Raw genomic sequence first — 25,626 nt, 5'->3', positions numbered from 1 at the left:
TTCACACTCCTATGTCTTCCCTGATGCTTCTCATTGAGATAAATGAAAGATAAGAGAAAAGTCTATAAAAATAATTGTTTCAGAAAAATTAGAACACATTTACGAACATAACATATTTTTATATTGTTTCATTTATAAGCAGGGTTCTTAAATTCTATTTTACTACTTTTATTAATAGTTTAATTCTTGTAATACTAAGATTATACATTTTTGATAGTTCTTAGTAAAAATGTAGAGACCATTTTTTAAAATTAAAATTAATCACAAAAAAATTACCTCAAAATAACCATAGTTTGCAAAAGGCACAAAAAGTATGTATTTCAGAATACTGATTTTGTAGAAACACACTGCACAACATACATGGTGGGGCTGTAAAAATATAATTGTTGTTGGAATACTTCCAGTATCCTAATTTTATCCTTGAGAAGTAATTTTATCTCATTAGAAGATTAGAAGCCCTTTTGGTATTTTCACATGTTCCAAAAATAAGTTTAACATCATGTATCAACTGGAAGATATTCACTTGGAAGTGAGCTTTGAAAGACTGATACCTAAAAAAATAGAGTTAGAGTAAAAATAAAAGCAAAGCTGCACTAACATCAAGAATATATTGACTTTCTATCAAAATTCTTCCTGCATATCGACAAGAAAATAGAGTAAAGCAAGTTTCTACCATCAGATTTGTACCCTGGACTTGAGTGAATTCACAGAACTATAATATTCTTCGCTTAACGTAGATAATCCACAAAATGAGCTACAAAATATTTCCAAAGAAGATTCTGCTAGATTTTTCACATGTAGAAATTTGAGATAGGGCTTCAGCTTTCCATTTCGGCACCATACGCAGGGCGTGGAAGTACCCGCTGGGCAGCTGCTCCTGGAATGTAGTCTGGCCTTACAGCACTGGATGAACGTGTTCTGGTCTTACCGTGGCTCCTGCACACATGAAAATAATGTTTGATCGAAGCAAGAAAATGCTTTGCCTACCATCTCAGAATTGTAGTCTATGTAGCGCACTATGTCTCAGCAGGCAGATACACTGACCCACAAAATATTCTTTCATATATGAATTAGGGGAATGGAAAACAGGCAAGTACAATTCAGGAAAACATAAAAAAGTGCATAGATAATGAAAAGGATGCAAATGCTTATAACCAAATTAAAAGTTCAGTGCTTAGTTCCTACCATATGCCATGATCAGAGAATAAGTGAGTTTCGGTTTCCTTTCATTCAGTCCCTTATCTTCCACACATCTACTTTACTGCAAAACTAGTGATGATGTGGGCAGTGCAGGTAACTACCTTTCCTTCACCCTTTAATTCTCAAGCTAGATCTGGGTACTTTTCCTGCTCGGCTTGTATCATATGTATTTCACTTCCTTTCTCCTTCTCTTGTCCCAGGAAGACTATTTTTTTTCCCAGTCCCCTAACACTTTGATTCCTGGGATACCTCATTGGTTCATGATGAATGGATGTGAAGTAATTCCTACTGCTTTCAGAACAAAGGGATGTGAAATACAATAGATCTTTCTTACAGAATCAAGAATGGTCTCCATGGTAGTCTCTCTTCTGTGGCAGTTTGTTGCCACAGAAGCCCTTTTGTTATGTGGACCAGTTGGAGTTGGTTATTGTGCTGTTTGGAGGTTGCTGTGACACAATGCTGACCGGTTAGACTAAAACACTGAATGAAGCAGACCTCTGTTAGAGACCCTGGCTTTGATGACTTGGAAAAGATGTAAGAACTGCAACAAATGGCATCATTTTTTAACAGTGAACACAGTGAGCATAAAGAGGACGATAACAGCATCACTAGCTCAGTAGAATTCTGCATAGAACAGCAGACTATCACAGTGCAGGCTGGTGAGGTAGTTACTAATTTTAAGTTGGGTATAGGTGTACAAGGGAATGTGGTGCCAGGAACAGGGATATTAGCAGTGACTGGAAAGTAGTCAACACAAGAACTCACAGATGAAAAAAAAAAAAGGGATGTGAAACTCAGGGCATCTAGTTGTGACCTGACTTTCACAATATGAGTCTATGAACTAGATTTTTGGGTAAATAGCAAACTAGAAAACACTTTGTAATAGTACTAAGAAAAGAAGTTACCATTTCTGAGTTAAAACTTGTTAAGCTTGGGGTCAGATCAAGAGGATGCTTTCTTCAGAGATGCAGCAAGCAAAAATAAACATGCAAACATATAAGGATACTACGTATAGGAGAGAGGCTCTGTAAGAATGGAAGTGAATTAAGAGCCTAACCAACATGTAATTCCTGTCTTTTGTGCTTTTCATCTCCCCCTACAAGAGAGGCTAAAAAGGCAGCTAGACAGGCTTGTTGTTCTGAGATTCATCTATTTAGTAGGCGAACAGAGTGGGTTGTTCACTCATCATTGCTAAAAGAAGCAACAATTACAACTCTTACCTGATACTTTGCGTCGTGGAAATTATATGAGCATATACAAGGGGAATATTTTCCTCAAGGAGAATTTCCACAAGGAGAGGTATTTCTGGAAATATGTCAGATGGCAAATATTTTCGTACACATGATGTGCTGGCAGGTTGCAGGCAGGTACTCTTAAGGAAAAAAAAAAACATTTTTGTGAGCATACCACTTTGAAAGAAACGGTTTCCTCCAACTGACATTCTCACTGTGCTCAGCACACAGGCATTTTACTGGAAAATACAGTGACCTGTGGATAGTATACAGAGTTCTAAGATATACATAAATGACATTTGGATGTGAGGGGAAAAGAATAGAAGTACATGACCAGATACTCTGGAAAAAAGCCTGATTTTGCCTGGCTAAAGCTGAATACTTATTCCCTCCCCAAGCCTCTAAATTCCTATAATGGAAACAGCATACCTCAGAGGAAAGTTAATAGAGTGAAGTTGACATGTTAGATAAAATAAGATTTTAGCTACCATCAGCATGATGGACCCAGCAGAGGAGTACAGGATTCCTTATCTCACTATTCAAACTAGCAGAGGGTCAGTGTGAGTGAAATGCACATCTTCAGAAGAGTTTGGGAAATTGGAGGACTTAACAGCAACATCTGTTACCTGAGATAATGTGATGTCGGGCATGTCTGTGCTGCTTCCAAAGAGGTACTTCCAAAGAGGAGACCGAAGCAATCTTCTTCTAGAGGTATGGTCAAAGTGAGAAAAGGAGCAGTTACAGAAATTGCATTTTGAAGAGCTCAAAAAGAAATGGAGACGTCGGCCTTAATCCATGGGTAGTAAGAAGTACTGTCTTTATTTATGCGAGGCCAGTGTTAACTGAAGGTGACCATAAACCATTTACTGCCATCACCAACGTGCCCAGGAGAGTACAAGATTAATTTTTCAGCTGCAGCTGCATGATTTATAAGCTGAATGCAAACCTGAGAGAAAAGCCACACCTTAAAAGAACCATTTACTTAATCACATTGCAGAATAGCATTGCATCAGTAGACAAATCTTTTGTTTATTCTTAGTAAACTGTAGTTATGAACTAAGATTGGAAGAAAATCTGGTGATTCTGGTGATGCCATTTTAAAATTCCATTCACAACCCCAAAATAGCTGAATGGTTCTGCTAAAATTATTAACAGTTTCAGAGGTTGTAATGTTGAAATTTATGAGGTTTCACTTTAGACTTCAAACTTAATATTCCATTGAAGTGAGCAAAGACATTTTGTGCCTCTCAGAGCCATGTTTATTATCTGCAGACTAGGAAAACAACGCTATAATTATTGTCAGAAGCCATGGCGAATGCAGCATTGGGGTTGCCAAGCATGCCTTGCTGTCTTCCAGAAGGTGTTAAGTGTACATTAGCTTTGGGTCTCTGAAGCTGGCCAGAGAAACTAAGGCCAAACATCATCTAGGACACATTTTTAATGTAACCGTACATCTTCTGTTTTGCCACCCCACCTAGCTATCTCTTGTTTATTCTGTTCATATATGCTCAATGGCCTCCACTGCATTAGACAGATATGAGTTCAGCCATGTTGTTAACAAAGGGGAAGTACAGCTGCAGCTAAAATAATAGGGGATCTTTTTTGTGAGCGATACTATGCAGGAGATTCAAGCAAATACTCATAACCGTCCTTTTTGGCTCAAAAATCTCTACATATTTCTAATAGTTTTAAAGCTGTTTGTAGGTTTTCAGCTTGCTGTTGGAATCATTTCCACATGCTAACAGCCCAGTGAATAGTTCAACAAGAAAAAGGGAATGCAGAAATGCCTCACCCAAATCAGACTCTCCTTTGCGGCTTCTCAATATCCACTTCTGCAGTAGTATTTGCATAGCAGCCTGTATCCTGTGGGTCGTTCTGGCTGTGCTATTGCCCTAAGGATTTCTGAAGGTCTAGTGTCATTCTCAAGAGGTCAGAGGCAGAAGTGTCCTCAGAGGGACACTTCCCTCATCGTGGAAAAACATGAATAGATACTGAGGGCTTTAGCATGCTTTTGAAAAGCCTGACCTAAATCTAACCTTTATCTTAGTCAAGACATATCTTAAGACTCTCCAGCAACCCGTTCTCTTTCACTGTCACTTGTTGCGCTCTCTTGGTTCAGGCAAGGTGCAAGCCACTGCAGTCACAAAGAGGCCTGCTGGTGCCTCTCTCAAAGGAATATTACTGTGACAAGGGAAAGAAAAAATGAGTAAGTTACAGCACACATTTTTTTCTCTGTAGCATGCAAAGAACTGACAAAATACGTTAGTTGCCCTAGCAAAAAAGGAGATAGAAATTAGAAAGCATGTTATTGTCCCATTCAGATGTTGCTTGGGAAAACTGTAAATTCTGGAGTAAGTCTAGAGGCAAGTTAGAAAACGAGCTAAGTTAACCATGACCTGAGCTGAAGCTTTTGGAGAGAAAGTTCTGCTTCTATTCTTTCCTACCTCAAAACTCTAGTAAAGTTGTTGAGCTGTAACACTCACTGAAACATGCCATGCAAGCAGTGCGGAAGCAGGGCACTAACAATAGTGGGAAGCTATTTACATCAAACTAGTGTTTCAGAGATGTTATCTATCCCACATCAAATCAACAATAGTATATTGGTATCTTTATTATTCCTGTGCACCCACACTTTTCATTTTGAATTAAACAGCACAGAAACCATCTTTGGTGGTATCTTGCACAGCTCTATTATCTCATACCAATATAAGATTCATCCCGGCTGATAATATTTGGTCTGCTTGCTAGTGCAACTAATAAACTATGAGAGACAAAGCCAAAGCAAAAGCAAGACAGTGGAAGGCCTTTCGTTCACTTCACAGGCCTTTGTGTCGGGTCTCAAGAGAGAAAAATGATTGTGGAGATTTAATAACCACACAGATTCTCTTCCTCTACCCATTACAGCTTTTGGCTCCTGATTAATTCCAGGCTCCTTGCATACTTTGACTATATTAAAGCAAAACAGATGCGAGGAGATTGACTTCAGTACGAATTTCATGCAAGTTTGACTAAATGGAAAATTATAGCCACAACTTGTAATGGAAAATTGATACTCATCTTAAGAATTATCACCCATCCACATACCTCTGCTCAGCCAAGATTTTTAAACTAACAATTGCACATGACTCAGTTACCAAATCCTTATTAACGGTATGTTTACTCAAAACTCCCTGAGGTGGGGTTTGTCCGTCTCCTGTATTTGTACAGACCTCACCTCATTTTCAGCAGAGGCAAACATTTGCACACATTTAGATTATTACCAGAAGTTGTGGAACTACTCACTGGATAATCCTTCTCTATCTCAGGAAGCATAAGCTGTTTGTCTTCATCTGTGGCTTGCGTCTCCCTAATTTCGTTTCCATTAAGGTGCTGATGATCCTTAATGGTGCGGCCTTCTGTCTCCACTTGTAACGGTTATTCAGGAGCTTCCACTCCTTAAGGTGTTTGAGCAAGCACCATCATGCTTCCTCTTCTTCTGGTGTTTGCTCTTGAAACAGGAGCTTCATTTCCCTTTCTAAAGGACCTTTGTGTGTACTTCATGATTCCCTTCAAATCCTCCTTTAAAGCTTTCCCATTGTGTGACACCTTGAGATACTCATCATAGGCTATTGATGGGCTGAAACCAAGCACGCTGACCATTATCATTTTATCATCTCTCTGCAGACTCTTTTCTGTCCATAACCCACGTGAAATATGTACGAGTAGGTAACCATAAGGCCAGGTTCAGGGTGGAGATCCTATAGGCAATAGTAATCAAAATAATAAATTAATTTTTTGCAGCATGGGTTGAATTGCAGATACATGTACATACACTGTTTCAGTTGCCACAACAGTGGTTTCTGGAGAAGATTTAAACGGGTGCAGTTACTCCGCTTATGCCAAGTAGCTATCCTGTTTTAATCGTAATATAGCACTCTGTTGCAGCAAAAACTCTGCATTTCCACTTGAAAATTTTGATTTTAGCAGTTTATGAACTGCCTCTAAAATATATATCCTCAGTTGAAAATTGGCCTTCAAGCTACAGCCTAGGAGCAGTCCTGTTTAAACATATTAGTTCAGATATTTTATCTAACAACACAAAAGATACCTTTGCTGTTCCAGAGAGTGTTTTTTTCATTTTTGCATCTGGAAATGCCCAGCCCTTTGATTTATTTTGGCAAATAAATGCTGAAGACTCTATGGCTAATTTAGAGGCTTACAGCAGAACAAAATGCCACTGGCCTTCCAAGTTAAGCAAGCACCTAGCCAGGAGAAAGGCTTCCCGTTTGCTAACAACAAAAAAAAATGACAGGGAATCTTCTATGACACTGTAAAACTCTTCCAAAAGGTGAGGGTCCCATGTCAATGAGCTCCTCTCCCTGTTTGTTTGTAAATCCTTGTTCAGTTGTATTTCCCTTTTTCTCAACCCTGGAAGGCCCTACAGGGTTTAAACGTTTACTGCAGCCTGTGATGGGTTGTACAAACCTCAGAGTGGCCAAGCGAAGCTACGGAGCTGTTAGGGTCTCAACTCTTCTGCACTTCTCCTGCAAGATCTGTCAAATCACAGGGCAAAAGTTAAAAGAGGAAAGACCCAGGCTGGCTGGCTTGACTTGGACTTAGCGCATGACCAGAGACTGCTAGATGCCCACATTTTCCAAGGTTGGGTGCACCTGACTCAGCACTAATCTGTTTGCTTTGCTACCTGGAACCTGCTGAAAGTCTGAATGGGGATATGACAAGCAGCAACATTTAGAAAGGGGGCATCTACCTTGTGTAAATACATTTAATCCCCATTGAAGTTCATTCAGTAATTTGGCAATATGGTTACACAGGCCTAGAACAGGAAAGCTATTGTCGGCATGTGGACCTAACTGTGTGTATAAATGGAGCATTGCACACTTAATACATATAATGTGTTCATTTGCAAAGAAAGCCAAATAATGCCTGCATATGCTATCTGTAAGAACGTTAAGAGCTCAATTTAATTAAGCCATTTGGTTAATTTCAGTTTTCCACAGCACAGAAATACATTACACTTTTACTAACATGGGTGATGTGAAACTAAAGACACAAATGTAATAGGTCAACTTTCCAGACAAAGTTCACTACAGCCCTCTAAATATTTTCAGATTATGGGTACAAGCAGAGTCCATCACAGACGCAATACTGTTTGCAAATGGAGCGGACATCACGCCGCCTTCTCCATAGGAGAACTCCCCTAGGGAAATACAGATTATTCACTGGCCATCAGAAGGCAAAGTTTATTAAACAGCAGTTGTTCGCAATTGTCTAATACTACATGAATATGACTCAGGTTAAAATCTGAAGCACAGAAAATGCAAGCCAAAGGGAATAAGTTAAGACTGATGGGCAAATGCAATATCTTTTAATTATTCTAGCATGCTTTAGCACAGGCATACTTTGTTGACTTGAGCAAACTGCATTCCTGCTTAGTAGCATTATTATCTTAACTCTCAAATATTCAAGTAATCTTTTCCTGAATGTGATTTATTAGAAAAATGTGACAGTATTCCCAAAGTATAGCATTTACTTCTTTTTTTGCTTTTTTTCCTTTCATTTGCCAGAAAGAATTAGAAACACTGGATTCAGTTGCACTGACTCAGCTCTTTCTAGTAAAATGTATAGAATTGTAACTGGTTAGTCTCAATTTATTGATTCTAGAAATGGATTTTTTTGAGATGAAATGCTTTTTTAGTGAAATGCTCCTATTTTGCTTCAATAAGTGATTTTTTTCTACTTCCGACATATAATTCTAAAAAGAGATAAAAATTAATGAATTACTGCCATGAACAACTAAAATAGTAAAACACTTTTGGATAAAGGTTTTATAACCTTTAATTTACCTATTTTTTTGTTATTGAAGCCCATTCTGCTATCCAAAGAATAATTTAGTTTTGTTAACATTTGCAAAAAGCAAATTCCATAAGCAAACCTTACTAAACTGACGATATACCTCTAGAAGTTTCAATAGTCTCCTTAGAAATTAAGAATTTTTTTAAAATCAAGGTCAAAATTGATATTGAATCAGTAGTTCAGTGGATTAAAAATGCTATATGGCACATCATCATTTGGCCAGATCAGCAACCTGAGAAAGGAGGCAGTCAAATCACAGAAGTAAAAGAAAAAAATAATTATTTATTATTACCCCTGCATCAGCTGACCAAAGAAAATCAGAGCAAAATCTTCTTCTTCCTTCATTTCCATCTAAAATATCTTATACATTGCAGTGAAATTGAAGGAGCTGGCAGAGATCTTTTCCACCTATGTTGATTTTTAGGCTCCTGCAACAGATATTGCCAAAAGTGGTAAAATCAGTTTAGCTACTCTTACAAAGCACAGTATTTTCTTAAATTACAGACTCAGTGCTCAGACACAATTACTTCTTAAATCATGCCTTTGTATTAAACATTTTTTTATTCTCCCATATATGCTGCATGTGCTCTGACCAAATTACTGCAGAATAGTTGTTTCAGTAAATAATGCTTATGTTTTTGCAGTAGCAGCTCTGATTGATTGTACTTTCCTTAACAAAGAAAGTACTTGTTGATTCAACAGAAGAACCATTAACACTGACATTATTAAGGCAGATTTTTAAAAATACTTACATATGTTACTGGTCTTGACAATGAAATAACTTTCCATCAAATACAAACACAGATAAAGAATGGGGGTGGGGAGGGAGCAGAAGGGAAGAATAAGCTTTGTGTGTTAAGGTTCTGCAGTCCTTCTGCTTTATCTTACACGACTGTGAACCTGCAGTGAAGCACACTGCGCTTTCAAGTCTGCATAACCAAAGGTACTTCTTTGTCTTTCTGAAGTGTTTCATATGATGAATCTGGAAAGTTTATATGTTTCAGACATTGCTGATTGATCAAGAGAGCAGTCAGGCCCTCATTTATAGGGATAATCGTATCTTAGAGGCACACGTGCTCTCGAGACAGTCACTTCTCATGGATATAGAAATGTAGTTACAGCAAGTTGCGTTCAGAACGTCTCATCTGGGATGTGTACTACTGCAATCATCTGGTCTCTGTACATGGGGTAAAAAAGAGAAGGAGGGAGTCTGGGGCTGCCTTTAAAGAAAAAGGCCTCCTGCCTTCAATTACTGGTTGATAGCTATATGATCTACTTTGGGTATTCATGTCTGTTTTGGGCCTTCACAAGCTCACAATAATAGCTTCAAGCCTCCTTGTGTCTTGCCATTCACCCCAAAAGCATCTTATGTCCTCTACACATACTGGAAATAAACTGAACAAAGCCACTATCGATTGCCCCATCACAGCACCAGGCATGAAGACTGAGGGAGTCTCACTTATCTTTATACAGTATGGTTTATACTCAGTTAAAAGCAATGAACTAATAGCAAAGAAAGATCCCCGTTATATTTTATCAACATAAGCTCTATATAATATAAAATCATTAAAATCTATGCCAAGGAGAAATTCTCATTTGAGCTATTCCTCTCACAGCCTGTTGCTATCATAACTTTCAGTTTTCCAGTGCATTCTTTAGAAATGAAATTGCACATGGATTGAACTCATAATAGTTTTAGCATCAAAGAATAAGAGCCTGTAGAATGTATATAGCTACAGTGTGTGATAAATCACAGCTTCCATAAAAACAACAAAACTGAGCCAACAGTATCATAATGAGTGTCTTGAAAATGAATATAATAAAACTAATTGTGTGCAGTAGGCTTCATTTAAAAATGAACAACAGATATGTCTTCCCATTCTGTGAAGTCTGTTGTTAAAACCCTTTAATGCATCAATATGAGTGTATGGGAGTAAGCAGTACCAATATAAGACTCTTCACTAGTATTACCGTTCATTCTAGTGATTGTTCTCAGTCAACTATTTCAGTACAAACTAACCCGTAACCTTAACCTGATTGATACATCCATGTGCTTTATGTATTTCTGGTAAGACAAGGCTCCAGTACAAGGAAATGCAAATGTTTTTCTTCAAAATTTTAGAATTAAGAGATTCATAAAGAATAGATATTTCTGCTAGATTAAAAGAAAACAAAGAAGTAAGGTGATAGTCATTGTTTAGATTATTAATAGTTTGAGACAGTTGCGATATTATGGGGAAGTGACTATGAATCCCTGACTAAAGGATTAAAATCCAAAGATTTTTGAATTATAGTCCAAAAGCTCAGTTTTGCCCTCCTAAGATCTGCTTCATTTGCTTTTAGCATACTTTAACCCATTTCTGTAAATGGGAGCTTTAACTAAGATCTTTACGTAAAACAGAATCTCTCTCTCCAGGAGTTTTGTCTTTATGGAAGACAGGATGCAGGTCTTTCTATCTTTTTTCAAAACACGTAGTGGAGATTGTATCTTGAGACTAAATCTCCTATAATAAATTTAAAGATTATTGTTCTGCTTTCCCATGGCATTACTTTACATTTCTATTTCTAGTAAAAAAGCGCTGACTGAGAGAAGAAAAATTCCAGTACTTAAGACACAAATTCCTTTCTCCCCTACATTAATTACACAGAAAACTGAAATATCAGCGTTCTGTGCTGTCTGTTGTACTCCTTGTCAAACCATGTATCCAAATTCATTGCAAGGACCTTGAAATTTGAGCTTTCATATTTTCTAGATTAGCAGAAATGGCAGAATTTCTCTCTTTCCATTTTTTTGTAAACACTCCTCATGTTAGTTTTGCTTTGCATTTGCATCTTTCTTTTTCACATTGTTCTGGAATTCCAGTACAAGATAATCCTATGCATAACAGAAAAACAAAAGTAGAACTTCCCATGATACTGTAACTTTTATAGGTGTTACAGTGTGCACTCTGAAAGGTCTATACAAACTTCAGAAATGTCTTAACATCCAGCTGCTAACAAGAAGAAAATTAAACAGCAGTCTTTAGTTTATAGGCATATGCAGTCACCTTGTGATTTTGAAGAATGAAAAAAAAATCCACATAAATGTCATATATGCTTGACACATTCTTACAGAAATTAATAAGATCAGGATTAAATAAACAAACTTGTAAGATATGCTATCCACATTTCTTCCCATAGTACAGTTGATTATGAGGAGGCAAGACTCTTCTTTTTGCCATTTCACTGAAAATTGGTAAGACTTGACTGTGTTTACAAACAAAGAAACTATCAGATCTTTGTGCTGTGACAATAGATATATCATAGCTGAGAGCAAGGCACAATATGAGAATATATAGAGAGTTTCATGATCTGTTTTAACCACACAAGTGTTTTACACGGTAACTGTTCCTTTAGTAACTGCTCCTACGTGGGTAAGTATTTACTGTCAAAACCGTAATTGAAGTTTCAGGTTTCAAATGAAAACAGCATTGGTTTTGATCTGAAGTTGGAATATTTTCCTATTCTTACTGTATCAGGCTATCAGACTGTTTCTCACATAACAGTAAATGATCTGAAATTATGAAAATACTTTCATTTTTAAGGCCTAAAGCTGAATACCATTTCTCAAATGTTTCAACAACTTCTATTTTAATGAACTAAGTAACTGTAATTCTGTTAATAGCTATAGAAATTCTAGCAGGGTTGTCAGTGATGGGAAAAAAATAATAATACAGTAGTTAAACAGACACATCACATCAGCAAATTAAGACCCTTTTCAGGTCTGCCAAGAAAAACTGTGGATGGTGAAATTAGGCACTGGATCAAGGACTGAATGCAACATACCCCAGCACAAGGGAGTCGGAGAAAACTAATGAATCTGGGAGTCTGTGCTGAGAATATAGATGGGATTAGTAAAGGCTAAAGCCCATAAGGAGAACACAGGCCTGCTTGAGAGGAAAAGGTAGGAAATTCCCCCTTCTCCCCTATCCCCAGAAGAAACAGGACTTCTAGTGCTGGGAATCTTTGCTGTACGGTTTTAGGTTAGAGGCTAAGACAGGGATCTGTGGATACTGGAGGAAAAGGAAGGAGGAATTAGCTTCCCTGTACAAGGTCAGCATTCCTGCCGTGCCAGAAGGGGACTGTGAGAGCTGCTGCAGGGGGTGAGTAGGGAGCCAGGGAACCTACGCGCCTGAAGAGAGAGAGAGCAGTCCAGCGCCCTGGTGCCATTCCCAATGTTAACCATTGCATTTTGTCATTCACTAAAGAAATTAGCCAAACTCCCATTCCAATCACTGAGAACAAGTTTAAACGTTACCTCTGCTTTTAGCTTTTTGCGTATATGCTCTGAATGTTGCTGCCTTCTTTCTCAGCTACAGGCATCTGCAAAAATAAATTTTCTGTTTTTCAGGGTATTTTTATGAAGTTAGATCATAACCTTTCCTGGCAATTTAGCTCAAAGAGATGATATCTGGAGACTGATGTATCACGTCTCTCTGACCTGAGAAGAGATCTGATTACCTAGCGAATAAATAGGAAAGGTTACCAATGGTAGCTAAGCGTTCCTCTGAGCTTCCCTGGGGTCCTCCATTTGTCAAAGTAGCCTGAGTCCAGCTTGGAAGGGAAAGGGGAACATTTTCCTTCCATGAGCAGGAACTGTTTTCTTTCAAACCCTTACAACGTAAACTAAATGCAAGAAAGGGCACCAGGGACAAATCAGGTACCACAGACATTTTGCAGGTGATACTAAGTTAGTCAGTGAAGTACAGACGAGGGCTGCTGTGAAGGGCTGCAAAAGTCTGTAACGGGTGTGATGTGAATGATACTCACTGAGTGTACAGGTAATAAAATGGTGGATAAAATCCAGCAGAGATTACTTTAAAGTGATACATATGGGACAGAACAACTTTGACTTTATATATACAGTGATGGGCCCTGGGTTGACTATTACCCTTCCGGACTGAAATCGTGCAATTTAATTAGGTCCTTCTATGAAAATGTCACCTCAGTGCTGAGCAGCTGTCAAAACAGATAGAAGGCTAAGCATTATTAGGAATAGAGCAAAAGATGGAAAACAGTAAAATAAAATGAAATAAAATAAATCTAAGATGTGCCCACATCTTGAATACCATATGTAGTTCTCTTCATCCATCTCAGAAGTGATATAATAAAGTAAGAAAATGGCAAGAAAGAGGATTCAAAATATCAAATGGGTTCCATATGAGTAAATTGGAAAACTCAGTCTGGAAAAAAGTTGATCTAGAAGAAAAAGATAAAAGTTTTAAAAAGCCTTCATGGCATGGAGATAGGGAAAAGGGAATGATTTTTCACTGTCTTTTCCCAGAGGAAAGACATCACATGAAGCTAGCAGGTGGCAGGTTCAAAATAAACAAAAGGAAGTACTTTTACATGCATACATAGTTAATCTGTGAATCTGCTAAAAGTTCAGATGAATCAGAAGTGGTTTGGACAAATTCATGGAAGAAGAATCTGTCACAGGCTGTTAAATGCAAAAGCACCACCTTTGGTTCAGTTAGCTCCTGAGCCAGAACTCACTCAGGAGAGTATCCTGGGAAATATCACCACAGTGTTTGCTAGTAGCCCCTGCTTTTGTTTTACTTTCTGAACTGACTTTCGCTAGCAGCAGAAGAGAGACAGAGAGCAGACTTTTCCTTAAAGTGGAAGATGTCTCTTGATGTATATAGATTTGAGGTATAAAAACACTTCACTCAATAGAGACATAAGCACTGAGACATGACTTCAGTGAGTTTTCTCAAAAATGGGACAAGCTGCATAAAAAGACCAGCTCTGAGCCAGTCTGGAAGGAGTAGGCACATCATTTTGCTGCAGAAGGCCACACGTCCTGGTGAGGTCCTGTGAATCTTGAAGATGTAGCTCCAAAAAAAGCCACCATTTGTCATATTTTTTTTTAAATCCAGAATGAGGCCTTTAAAATGTTATTTTTTAACATACGATGTGCCATGAATTCACAGAGAATTGGTGGCTGCTATAACCACTAGGATGTTACCTGGGCTTTGCATCATTCAAAACAGTATCTACCATTTTAGGAGCACCCAAACCTGTAGGTCAGAGTGGATGTGGAGAATTTCAGTGGAGGAATGGCTTGTTAAGAGACTCCCAAACATCCCTGAGTATCTCCAGGGGCAGAGGGGTGCACTTCTAGGAGAGGACAGAAGACACCTTGTGCCCTGCACAGATTTACTGGGGGTCTCCAGCCAGCTTAGGGGAAAGCTGAACATGGGAGAGTGGGTCAAACTACTGTTTAGGACTACCGTTCAGTTCATGTCTGCTTTTGATGATGAACCCTTTGACTAGTCTCTATCATTTTATCTTCATTAATAGGGAGAACTATATAGGGAAGAGTAGGGATATAAAAATAAATAAACAAACATACCTCAGGGGAAGTTATCAGGGCCAGTCGCTAGGTACAGTCTGAACAGTGCATAGCTCTTTTAACGAAAGAGCTGTTTCTGCTCCTTCCTGGAAACAGCTCCCACTAAAGTCAAGGATTGAAAAGGGAAGTGCTGCCTTCTTTAGGGAGTCTAATAAATACAGTTATTAAGCCTTGATGCCTGCAAAGAGAATCACAGATTCAGACCCTGTGTTTGCAGAGAGCCTCACTGAATGAGACCAACAGCAGTGCAGAGACTGCCTGCGTGGTTCCTGTGGAAAAATCAGGGTTTGTTTATTTGTCAGGTGAGAAGAAGACTAGATATCCTCTCCATTTATACTGCCTTTCCCATAACCTGCATGTCTTTCCCATCTGCTAAGAAGATACTTGAAAAAATCCTAGATAAAAGGGGAACAACCCCTCTGCTGAAGAAGTCAGTGATAAAGTTATATTGTCCTGAATGGAAGCAAGAACAGATCTAATGTTGTGGGCTCTAAGGGTTATTGTCTGTTTGTCTTCCCACTTCAGTGTGGTCAGCAGCCATTTACTTCAAAGTTAGAAGTTTAACTACGATGCTTAGGACTGCCAAAATTTATAAAACACAAACATTTACTATCTATGTGAAGTATGTAATAGATGTGGAATATATGAACATTTCATAACACTTGAACTCAACAGCCTAAGCTAACTAATATCTACAGACTGTAGATAAAGATGAAATCTACCTAGTCAGACTATAGACTCTTAAAAATAGTGTTTGTAAGTTTGCAGTGTGGCACATTATGCTGCTGATCCTGTTGAATCCTGTTGACAAAGCAGTATCATTACCAAACTGAAACACTCAGCAGGTAGCTTAAATCAGTCACCGCTACGTGTTTCGTAGGCAAGTGCAAAATGACAACTATTGCCAAGATAAACAAATTAGGGAAATGTGGTGTTTTAAAAACACAAGATGTCAACATTACTGTCGTATTATTGATATTAAGCTGGAAAATACTAAAAGCGTGGTATTTGCAACCCATCAGTTTCAAAGCATCAATTAATTCCTTAATTTATCCCGGTGTAAAGTTGCAATGCAAGAGTTGTTATAGGATTAGTGCTTATGGCTTGAATTTTACCTGTACTACAGAAAATCATTCCTGGTTAATTGTTTTCAACTTTGAAGACTTTGACAAAGAACTGTGAGAATGACAGTTTTTTCTAGAATAATCTAGAGATAAATTTTGTTTCAAATTTAAGGGGAAAACCCAAAGAATAAGGTTTCAGTTTCTGGAACATGAAGAAAATGTGTTTTCCCAAGCAGATCTTTTCTTCATGACTTTTTTCTTTGATCAAATACTTTGTGTGTTCGAAAAACCGGTTGAGAAATTAAGTATAAAACAGCCTATCCACTGTGTGTGCATATAGCGTATGCTTTTGTTAAGGAGCTGAGGTACGCACTAGATCTGGGGAAGAGTTTACGGTGCTCTTGAAGAGGGAGTTTCCTAAATTCACCTTTCAGCTTCGCCGCTGGCTGGGTGGGCACCTCTGCCAGCTCACCTCATCTCTGCTGCTCCGCTTTCTTTTTGTCGTGACTTCAGCTTGTGCAGAAAGCGAATAACATGCTTGAGCATTTTGCTGAACGAAGACCTTTCACGTCAAGAACCTTAAGGCGGGGACCGTCTCTTACATGTTTTGCCCTCCCCGTCCAAAAAAAGCCTCAAACATGGTGAAGGATTTTGGCTGCTGTAGTAACACAAATGAATTACTGCAATCCCCTTGTACAAGACGCTCCAGTATCCAGGCTGAATGACAGAAAACCATGCCACCGCTCCTAAGCACAGCATACCCCTATACCTTACCTGCCTGCCGGTTCCTCCGAGCGCTGGCTGTCGCCTTTGGTCAGTCCCAGGTGAGATCCTGCATTACCGTGGAGCGAGCCGGAAGCCCGCGCTCCTGCATTCCTAGCAAGCTACGTCTTAGCTATACCTCCTGGCATTGTTTTCACAATTCTTAAACTAATTACATTTTCACTGCTTCTACAAAAAATACTATGATCCAGATGTTGCTGCATTATGAAGTGTTTTCCTAAGTAGCTTTACACTCGTCAAATAAATGAACCTGGCACGTTCCTTAAAACCTTAATTTTTTTTTTAACTAAGCGTAAATTCAGTCATCCTCAGTCAAATGGAGTCTTTAATGCTCTATTGGACTTTAATCAAATCATATAGCTAGAGAAACAGAAACTGCAATAGGATTTCAAGTGACTAGAAATTGTCAGGATAACACGACAAGTGCTTTCTTGTCACATGCCCTAAGATTACACTTGCAAAATGTCTTCTCATTAGCCCTGTGCCTTATCATCCAACTGCATAACCAAAACCAAACCTTCCATCTCTGAGCTGTCTCACTTAAAATAAGCTAGAAAAGATAAATGGGTCAATGTGTGCAAATATGATTATAGGACTGGAGGTTTCTGAAAGGAAAATGTTATTCATCAAGACTACCAACACCACTTCACACAGCTCTTAGGGCTATCATAGCGAAAGCTTTTCCAAATACTCAGCTGGCCTGACCCTACCCAGGCACTTGGAGGAAAACAAATAGTAAGTACAGCATTGCCAGACTTCAGTTGTTATTGGGTGCAAACAAATTAGGACTTGTTAATAAGATATCGTACTGGGAAAATGTAAGATGTCAGTAGAAAACTGAGATGAAAAGCGAAATTAGTCAGGAGACAAATGTCATCTCCACAGAATAGCTAGTAAATAACACCTGTAACCAGTTGCAGATCACTTGCTAGGAAACAAGCACCTACACAGTACGATGTTAGGCCTTAGGAACTCGAGTGCTTTTGGATGATTTTTGCTTTTCAGTCCAGCTCCCCTGGTCTGTCTGGCTTTCCTCGCTGTAGCACCTTACGATTTTATGAATGTATCCTTGCAACATGCTGCATACAGCGAGGGCTTTTCAGGTAAAGCGCTGGGGCAGAAAGCAGCTGAATGACGGCTTGCAGCCAGAGGTAGCTTCTGTGGCAGAAGCTCAGTTCATTTTCGGGGCCTTAACTACAAAGCTCTTCTACCTGGAGATTTTTTATTTTTTTAATTTAATCCCATTCAGCTGCTGATCCAGTTTACTGCGTAGCCCCACAAATAGCTCTGGCAGCACAGCGGCGCTGTGGATGCTTCTTAGGCCAGCACTGCTGCATGGGCACGCCATGGCTTTAGTTACTATAGTTAGTGCATCTGCTGCTTTTTTCTGTCCTTATTATATAAGTATATACCTATTTTACATATTCCACCTATAGAGGTAGATCACTTCTAGAGATTATCAAAAGGGCGCAAGCCTTGTGGCTTGGGAAAGGACAACAGTGGTTTGTTCTGCAGGCCACAATTTACAAGACTGCATGGCTGGGGAGGATGAGTTAGTCTCTTGGCAGCAACACGAGTAATGGAGTGGGTGCTGGAGGGAAAACGGAGGTTTTCAGGTACTCCTTAGGAAAGGATTTAGAGATCCTGACTTCAGGGGAGAATAGAGCAGAGACAGAGGTTCCTCTTTCTCTCTGAAGCTCAGGCTTTCAGCCTTCGTTGCAGCTGGCTGAAGGGAGCCTTATTTATTTCCTAAGGCACTAGGAAACTTATGTTTGCGTTGAAAGAAGAAGGCCATATTCAAAATCTATTCTCATTTTTCACAATAAAATGCATTAGAAAGATGTTTGAACACCAGTTAAGATTATCAACTTTTCTGAAACACTTGTCCCTCTGAGTACCATACAAACTACAGTGGCCTGGTGAAAGTCTCTGTTCCTTAAAAGTAACAGAACACATCTTTAGCGCTTCCAGTAACACAGTTTACAGAGTCACAGCAACTTTGGGCGCGTTTTAGCCAATACGTCCCAAGTGCACACCGTTCCCCTGACTTCAGTAGAAGAGATGCAAGTACACTTGAAAGTAAAGTTTGGCTCTTAAGCTTCTCTAGAGTGTCTTTGTGTAAAGCCTGTATTGCTCCATTTCAGAATAAGTTGTAGCCAGTTTACACATTTGAAATTGTTTGTCTTTCTCTTCCTCTCACAGTTCACTGTCTAAGCTGCTATGCAAGCCCTAACTCCGGAAAAGTTATGCTGTCTTTGAAGAAAAGGTTTGCTTTCTATTGTCACTCTAGTAACCATATATGTGAATCAAATCTTTCACTTGTTTTTCTGTGTTGTGCACGTGCTTCTATAGTGTTAATTCAGAAATAATTTAGGAGTTATTAGCTAAGTTTTTAGTGCACTAGGCCAAATTCCCTTGTGGTGATACATGTGAGCAACTGTCATGTTTGCAGTGAATTTGTTTATTATTGCTTGATGAAATAGTATGGAAGTTAAAATATGGCCTCTGTATCATTAATTATTTTAACTATTACTTGTATTATCAATTTGACTTTTACACACCTGTACAGAGCTTATTATAACTTCAGCATCAGAGCAAAGCAGATGGGATATGGTAAACTGAGCTAACTTTAGGGTCTCCCAGTTTAGCATAATAGTCTCTTCTTGCCAGATAAACGAAGTGGGAAGGATGGACAAACTCCTTTATTTGGGACCCATACTCTGGCAGGAGCAAAGAAAGAATGATCCTTCTTGGAGCAAAGCTTTATGCTGTAAACTGCTAAATACTGATCTCAGTCCAGCATCTCTAAGGACTTGGCTGACCGAAGGCCTGAGTTCTCAGCACTGGGCAGGATGGAGCTCACAGCGAGGCAGCCTTTCCAGGAGACAGGATCACTGTCGCTGGGAATGAGCAGGCTGTTTCAATAGGTGATTCAGTCAACAGGAATAAAATGGCTGAATATAAAGGCAGATTGAAAGTCTTTAATTCATGCAGAGTCTCACTGATTAAAGTTACGGTGTCCTGGAATTTGGATCACCAGTCCATTCAGTAGAAATTATTCTGAGATACCAAGCTAATTTTTAGGAAGCACAGGGAAAGGTCCTCATGCTATAAATTGCCATAAATGCCCCCTGTAGGTATAAATGTGAAAATTCAGAAGCTAAACTTATGAAATGTGCTGCTCCTTAACCCCAACTTAAATAACAGAGCTGTCACAGACTATTAGAGGAGTTTGGGATGGGAAAGGAAAGGAGGGAGGTTGAGAGCCATTGTAAAGCTAACAAGGCCTAAAGAGCATTCAGGTCTGGTTAAGACAACTGCTAACAATTTTCGGGCATAAATAATACCTAGTAGGCTAAAGCTACTATGAAGAGATTGATGTGAAGTACTCAGAAAGAACTGAGAAAGAAGAAACAGGAGACTTTGTTGCAGAGTGGAATCCATCAGACAAGATAAAGGATATGCACTTAATTCATGGTGTTTTTCATCCATAAAACATCTCATAGCTGCTTTTAAAAACACATTACAGTAGGTTGCATGAAAAAAAAAAAAAAAAGTGACCAAGGGAAGCACATTAGAAAGCAAAGCCAGGACTGAGACAGCACTTCCATTCTACTCCTGTTAAACTTCCAAATTAAATTCTAGTATGAAATGTCTTACGATTGTTATTAGATCAGAAATCCTTTGCTTTCTTTCGAAAGCTGTAACTGAATACAAAAAGTGCTTCCCAGACAGGAAAAGCTGAGTTACTGCTCTCTGCATTCAGATACTCTCAAATCATTTCACTTTTTAAACTTCAAACCTGGCTCATTGTATATAACCCTCCGTAAGGAATGTGCACTTTGGTGCATGTGAAAATACTGGTTGAGACACAAAGACGTTTGATATACTGCACATGCACCATTCATTAATTTTCCCTGACAATCTATATGCATAGCTGTTAGGTTATCCAAATATAAACTTGCGCATACCCTGAGAGCTTGGAAGGTTCACACCCTTTTTAAATGCAGGCAACCCCTCTTCCCTGTGAATTCCCATTAGGCCTCTATGCTGGCCTTGCCAGAAAGCTGAAGCTGAGCAGGTGTGGTCTTTCTGTAAATTTTTCCCAGTGAAAGTTAAATGGGAAATTCTCACACGTGTAAAAATAAAACGCTCACGCAAATAGTGGCCGGATTGGGACGTCAGATTGAAAACTCCGTGGCACAGGGACTATAACTTTTAGTATACTTTAGCACAATTCATCCCTGACTCTCGATCAGGGTTTTAGATGCCACAGTGAAATACATAATGAGTAGTCACGGAAATATTCCCTATGAAAGCTGCTAAGTCATTTAAAAGCTCAGTGGCTAAGCAGCTTCTAGGAGGGCCATAGGCTCATTTGGTAAATCAGAAGAACTTCAGGATGCTCAGCACTTTGTACAATGGACACTTTTTTAATTGGTATATTGTCTTGCAAAATGGAAGTAAAAATGTGCAGCTACATGTTTCCAGAGAGGTGACATGAAGACTTGGTCTTTGCAAAATACTTTGGAGATTAAATGTTATGCAAAGGCTATGTGTTACTCAAACAGGAGCTCTCATTGTATCTCTGTGTTGTCATAGTATGACATATTTACAAGTAGTGCTCTTATGACAAGGAGATTAAGTTTCTGACAGCTTCTGTTTCTGGGCCAACCATAAGTTGTTCTTAAGGCTAAAACTTAACATAAAATGGTCCAGCCTGACAGCAACCACCTTATACCATTTGATTTCTTTGTATAAGAAATTGTTTAAAAAGAAGTTAAAATCAGTATCTTATAATATGAGGGAAGTTACCCTCCTACGTTTTAGCTGAACAATTTTTTAAAAGCCCCAACTTTGGACTTACTGCATGTCCCACATAGGTAATTCTTAGAACAAAAAATTCTTTTTGGATCTTTTTGGATCTGAATTCTTACATGCCTAGAGTATTCTCTTTGACTCAGTCTGAATAACTATATTTCTATCAGGAAAGAAATCAAATGAGCTCAGTTTTGAGGCATACATAGTATAACTTTATTAGAAAGAAGACTGAATAATCGACTGCAAGAATTAAGAACTGCAGAGAAAGATGCTGCCTACTCAGATATCTGTTTCATGAATGTACTGTACGGACCCTGACCTCCTGCCGTCTGCAAACCTCCTTGCCAATCCACTCGAAAATTCACTAGCTAACCTTCTGTTTGCATCATGCAGTGAAAAAAAATTAAATCCTGGGACTTTTGCACTGCAAGTAATGAAATCCTTTATTAACGGATATTCTTGTGACAAAGGGAAACAAAAAAAAAAAGGTGGAGACCCTGAAACACTCCGTATGTCTGTTTTGGGAGGTAAGATCTGTCACCGAACAATGGAGAACTATTTCATGTGACAAGGGATAACTACATTGCTCTTAAACAAATGTTAATAGTGCTACCTATATCCCTTTTTAGTTTCCGTACATGCAAATCCACCTGGAGCCGGCTTACCAAGCTAGGTACACACTAAGTCTTACATATCCGTGTCCTGCCATGGCACCTCAGCTACGCCACGATTTCAGGGAGCGTAGCCCATGTTTATTGTGCTACACTAACTGGAATTGCTTTAGGAGTGGTATGCAGTGCAGGAACTCCCTTGTCCTTCCTAGTCCTCGATGCAGATGTATTTTTAGGTATTTGTCACAACGCCTTGTGTTCAGTTTACTCTTTTAAGTTTCTACTAGAGTGTAAACCAGCAAACGCTCCTGTGAGCTGTTCCTGCTTATACATTTATGGTGGAATAAGCACCTGATGAGGCCATGAATGGCCTTTCAGAAGGAGTTACCAACACACAAGATTTGAGAAGGAAAGCTATTAACTCATGGCAGGCTGGATAGACACAGTGAATTCCTAGCTGCCCGCAGAGCCGCTAGTACAGGAGAATGAGCATAATGCAGTAGGATCACGCCATTATGCTGACTTTAAATGACCAGTTGATTCATAAGTGTCAGAGCAGCTGATTATTACAGAAGTAAGTTGCCACTGTGCTCCAAAGTACAGCTATGTGCAACCTCTACATGTCTCCTGCAATCTACATTAGTGTTGGCCAATCAGCCCTCAGAACAGCTGTGGCAATGGAGGTTTGTGTGGTTTGACCAAAGATCATGGGCATTAAAAATACAACATTTTCTGGCTTTCAGAGAATGGGAAGCTCACATTTCACAGGGAACAATGACAATACTTGTACGTATAGTTCAGCTACCACAAGTAGCATGTCACTTGCAGCTTTCGTTCATTATCAGGGCAGGTTCATGAGAAGAGATCCGAGAACTACAGAAAAGATGCATGATGTCAGGATGCTGAGCAGGTCTTGTCGTTTCTGACTCTCAAAACTATGCCCTGATGTCAGAGATCTTGGCAAAAAAAGGCTGACTGCATGTTCACCAGCTAAAGGAGGGAGGTTGAGTGAGATGCAGTTTCTGAAGACCTTGCAATACCAAGTGAGTGGGTAGTGAAAAGGCAGATGAAATTTAATCACGATAATTTTAGTTACACATACCCAATCAGTGACTCTAATTTAGGAAAGAGGCCACAGAGTCATTGTAGATAATTCTCTGAAAATTGGCATAGCATTTTAGGGGCAGTAAAAAAGGTGAGTGGAGCTTTAGAAACTATTTAGACAAAGAAACTGAAAACAAAGGACACAATATTGCTGTGTCATAATATACTTGCATTTTGCAGACGGCATGCATTAGAGGTCATCTCATCTCCAAAGAGTTTTAGTGAAAACTAGAAAAAGTATAAAGGGTGGGGCTGAGGTATAAAACCAAATATATAAATAGGCTAAGACCCTTCAGTTTGGGAAAGATATTACTGCAGCAGGAGATAACACAGTTCTCTAAAATTCTGATGATTGTGAAGAGTATAAATAGGTAATGATTATTCATTGCTCCTCATGATACAAAAGTAGGGGTCATCCAACAAAATTAGCAGGCAAAAGCTGAAAATACACACCACTATACATTTTCAAACAATACACTATTAATTATGAAACACACCTCACCAGGATATTATATAGGCCAAGGCATAAGGGATTCAGAAAGGAATCAGATGAAATCCATGGCTTTAAACGTGATGATCTGCTTGTAAATTCTGGCTCACAAAGTCCCTGGTCCCTGCAATTTGTTGCCTCATGGCAATAAATTCCCCTGATTCTCAGTTCATACTGACAGGGAATGCCAAAGACTGCTATATTTCTTATAATCTTTCCCAAAGCAACCACTACCCATTGCTCTTAAAAACAGGATATTGTGATAGATGGCCTGTTAGCCTGACAAAGTAGGAGACTTATCCTGTGTTTATGCTTGCACATCAGAGAAGCTAAATGCAAGATAGTACTCCCCACAAAATAATCTGCATATCGATCACTATGGTTAATGTTGTCCATGTGACTGTGGCACACTGAGCCTTACACCTGTGCCAGGCTAATAGCAAATGTTTTTGCATGCTGTGATTTCAGGGTACTGTAGTTGTAGGCCTGATACACACTGCAATCCTAGTTAGGCTGAGCCTAGGTGCTTTCTGTGCCCGCATTCAGGCAACATAGAGTGGTGGGAGATGGCATGGTTCCTTAGTCGTGGCATATAATGGAGTGAGAGCTCAAGGCACAGCTGTAAAGGGATTTGATTTCAGCAGCGCTGCTGCCGTTCTCCTTCCCCCAGCAATGCCTTGCTTTTGCTGCATGTTGCAGCACAGACCCTACCGGCTTTATGGGGGTGGAAGCTGCTGGAAATAAGACTCTATTTTTAAAGGGGATTATAGTGGTTTTGGGTAATGATATATGGGAAATTCATGGTGTAAACATTCCCTAAAGTGTTATCAGGACTACAACCAATAATGGTAGGCTAGAGTAACAAGTGGTAGCATATAGCTTTATTAAGACATACTGTGCTCCCCTACTAGGATTAGAAAGTTTTAGGGCTGTTTTTTTTTAACATTAACAGGCCTAAACATGTTTTTAGCAAGGTTTTTCTTTCAGGAAGCTCTTCTTGCTTGTACAAATCACTAAAACAACTGACAAACTTCACTAAGAAGACGTTTGATTATCTGCCAGGTATCTGGTGCTGCATAGCAATGTTATTGTCAGTCCGCTCCATGCACTCTATCTAGAATTTCCCATGTACTCTTACTTCTCCCTACAGCTGGTTTATAGCAAATTTCATTTCATTTTTCAGTATTTTCTTCCCGAAATAAACAAACGTTGCCCTTCAACTGTTCCTCCCAGTTAATTATGTTAACTGGGACAGCTATTCTTTAGACATTTTATAAAAACACTGAAACTCTCATCTGAACTAGGCCACTAACTAATTGCTATGTGCAGGCAACAACACTGCATTATTTCTGAGCTCTTGTTATCGTTGTCCTGTAACCGAAAATCCACATTAATGGTGAAATATCTTGTGCGTGACTACTTTAAATCAGAAAAGTTGGTGCTTAAACAAATTCTGTTATTTCGTTCTTTGGCCTGGCAGAAAAAAAACACAAATTTTTACAAATTAAGTTGTGGCAGAAATAGCATTAACAAATTGTAAAAGGGCATAACATAACGTTATGTAGAAAATAAGGTCTATCGTTGAAATGACTGAGTTAGCTGGCCTTAGAAGTACTGTCTTGGAAATACTGCATCACGTTAGATTTTTGGTATGCCAAGTTACTGTTCTCTGTGCAGGAATCAGATGGACATATCTGTGTTAGAAGTTTGTTGGCTGCATATTAAGAAATTAGGGTATGCATAACACATTTCATAAAAGCTATAGCATCTATACCTCTGAGGGCCTGTATAAAGCTGCATACGATGGCTCTTTGGAAGACAAGAGCCATCAGTGAATAAATTCATGACTGGTACTACCCAAGTGACCGCGAACTAAGGTTGAGGATGATATCATAAGAGAGGTTTGACAGAAATGCAACTCTTTTCGCTCTAATGAAGTGTGAACTAAAAAGTAACACCTATCAGGACTACTCAGGAACCCTTACTCAAATGTTCTGTTTTTAGGTGCTAAGCTTCGTAAAAGTATAAATAATATTTTTCCTGATCGCTTCTACTCACTCTGAAGCTGTCTAGG

At 39.0% G+C, this 25,626-nt stretch overlaps 1 long non-coding RNA gene across 4 annotated transcripts; it reads right to left on the bottom strand.

Annotated features, from left to right (window-relative positions):
• Positions 1-101: 101 nt before the first annotated feature.
• On the bottom strand, positions 102-25,626 carry LOC138066713 (uncharacterized). 4 transcript variants are annotated; one of them, XR_011140125.1, is made up of 10 exons: positions 16,518-25,626; positions 14,680-14,857; positions 12,583-12,647; positions 8,578-8,713; positions 6,897-6,964; positions 5,715-6,169; positions 4,225-4,613; positions 3,059-3,137; positions 2,421-2,572; positions 102-936 (listed from the first exon to the last, which is right to left on the bottom strand). It is a non-coding gene; the product is annotated as an uncharacterized lncRNA (long non-coding RNA). The 4 variants fall into 4 exon arrangements; XR_011140124.1 differs by having other exon boundaries at positions 14,680-25,626; XR_011140126.1 differs by having other exon boundaries at positions 225-936; positions 3,059-3,134; positions 14,680-25,626.

Source organism: Struthio camelus, chromosome 3 (genome assembly GCF_040807025.1).
Source record: "Struthio camelus isolate bStrCam1 chromosome 3, bStrCam1.hap1, whole genome shotgun sequence".
In the NCBI taxonomy this organism is placed as follows: Eukaryota; Metazoa; Chordata; class Aves; order Struthioniformes; family Struthionidae; genus Struthio; species Struthio camelus.
Note: the sequence above shows the minus strand (reverse complement) of the source record. Positions and strands in the feature narration are given on the sequence as shown.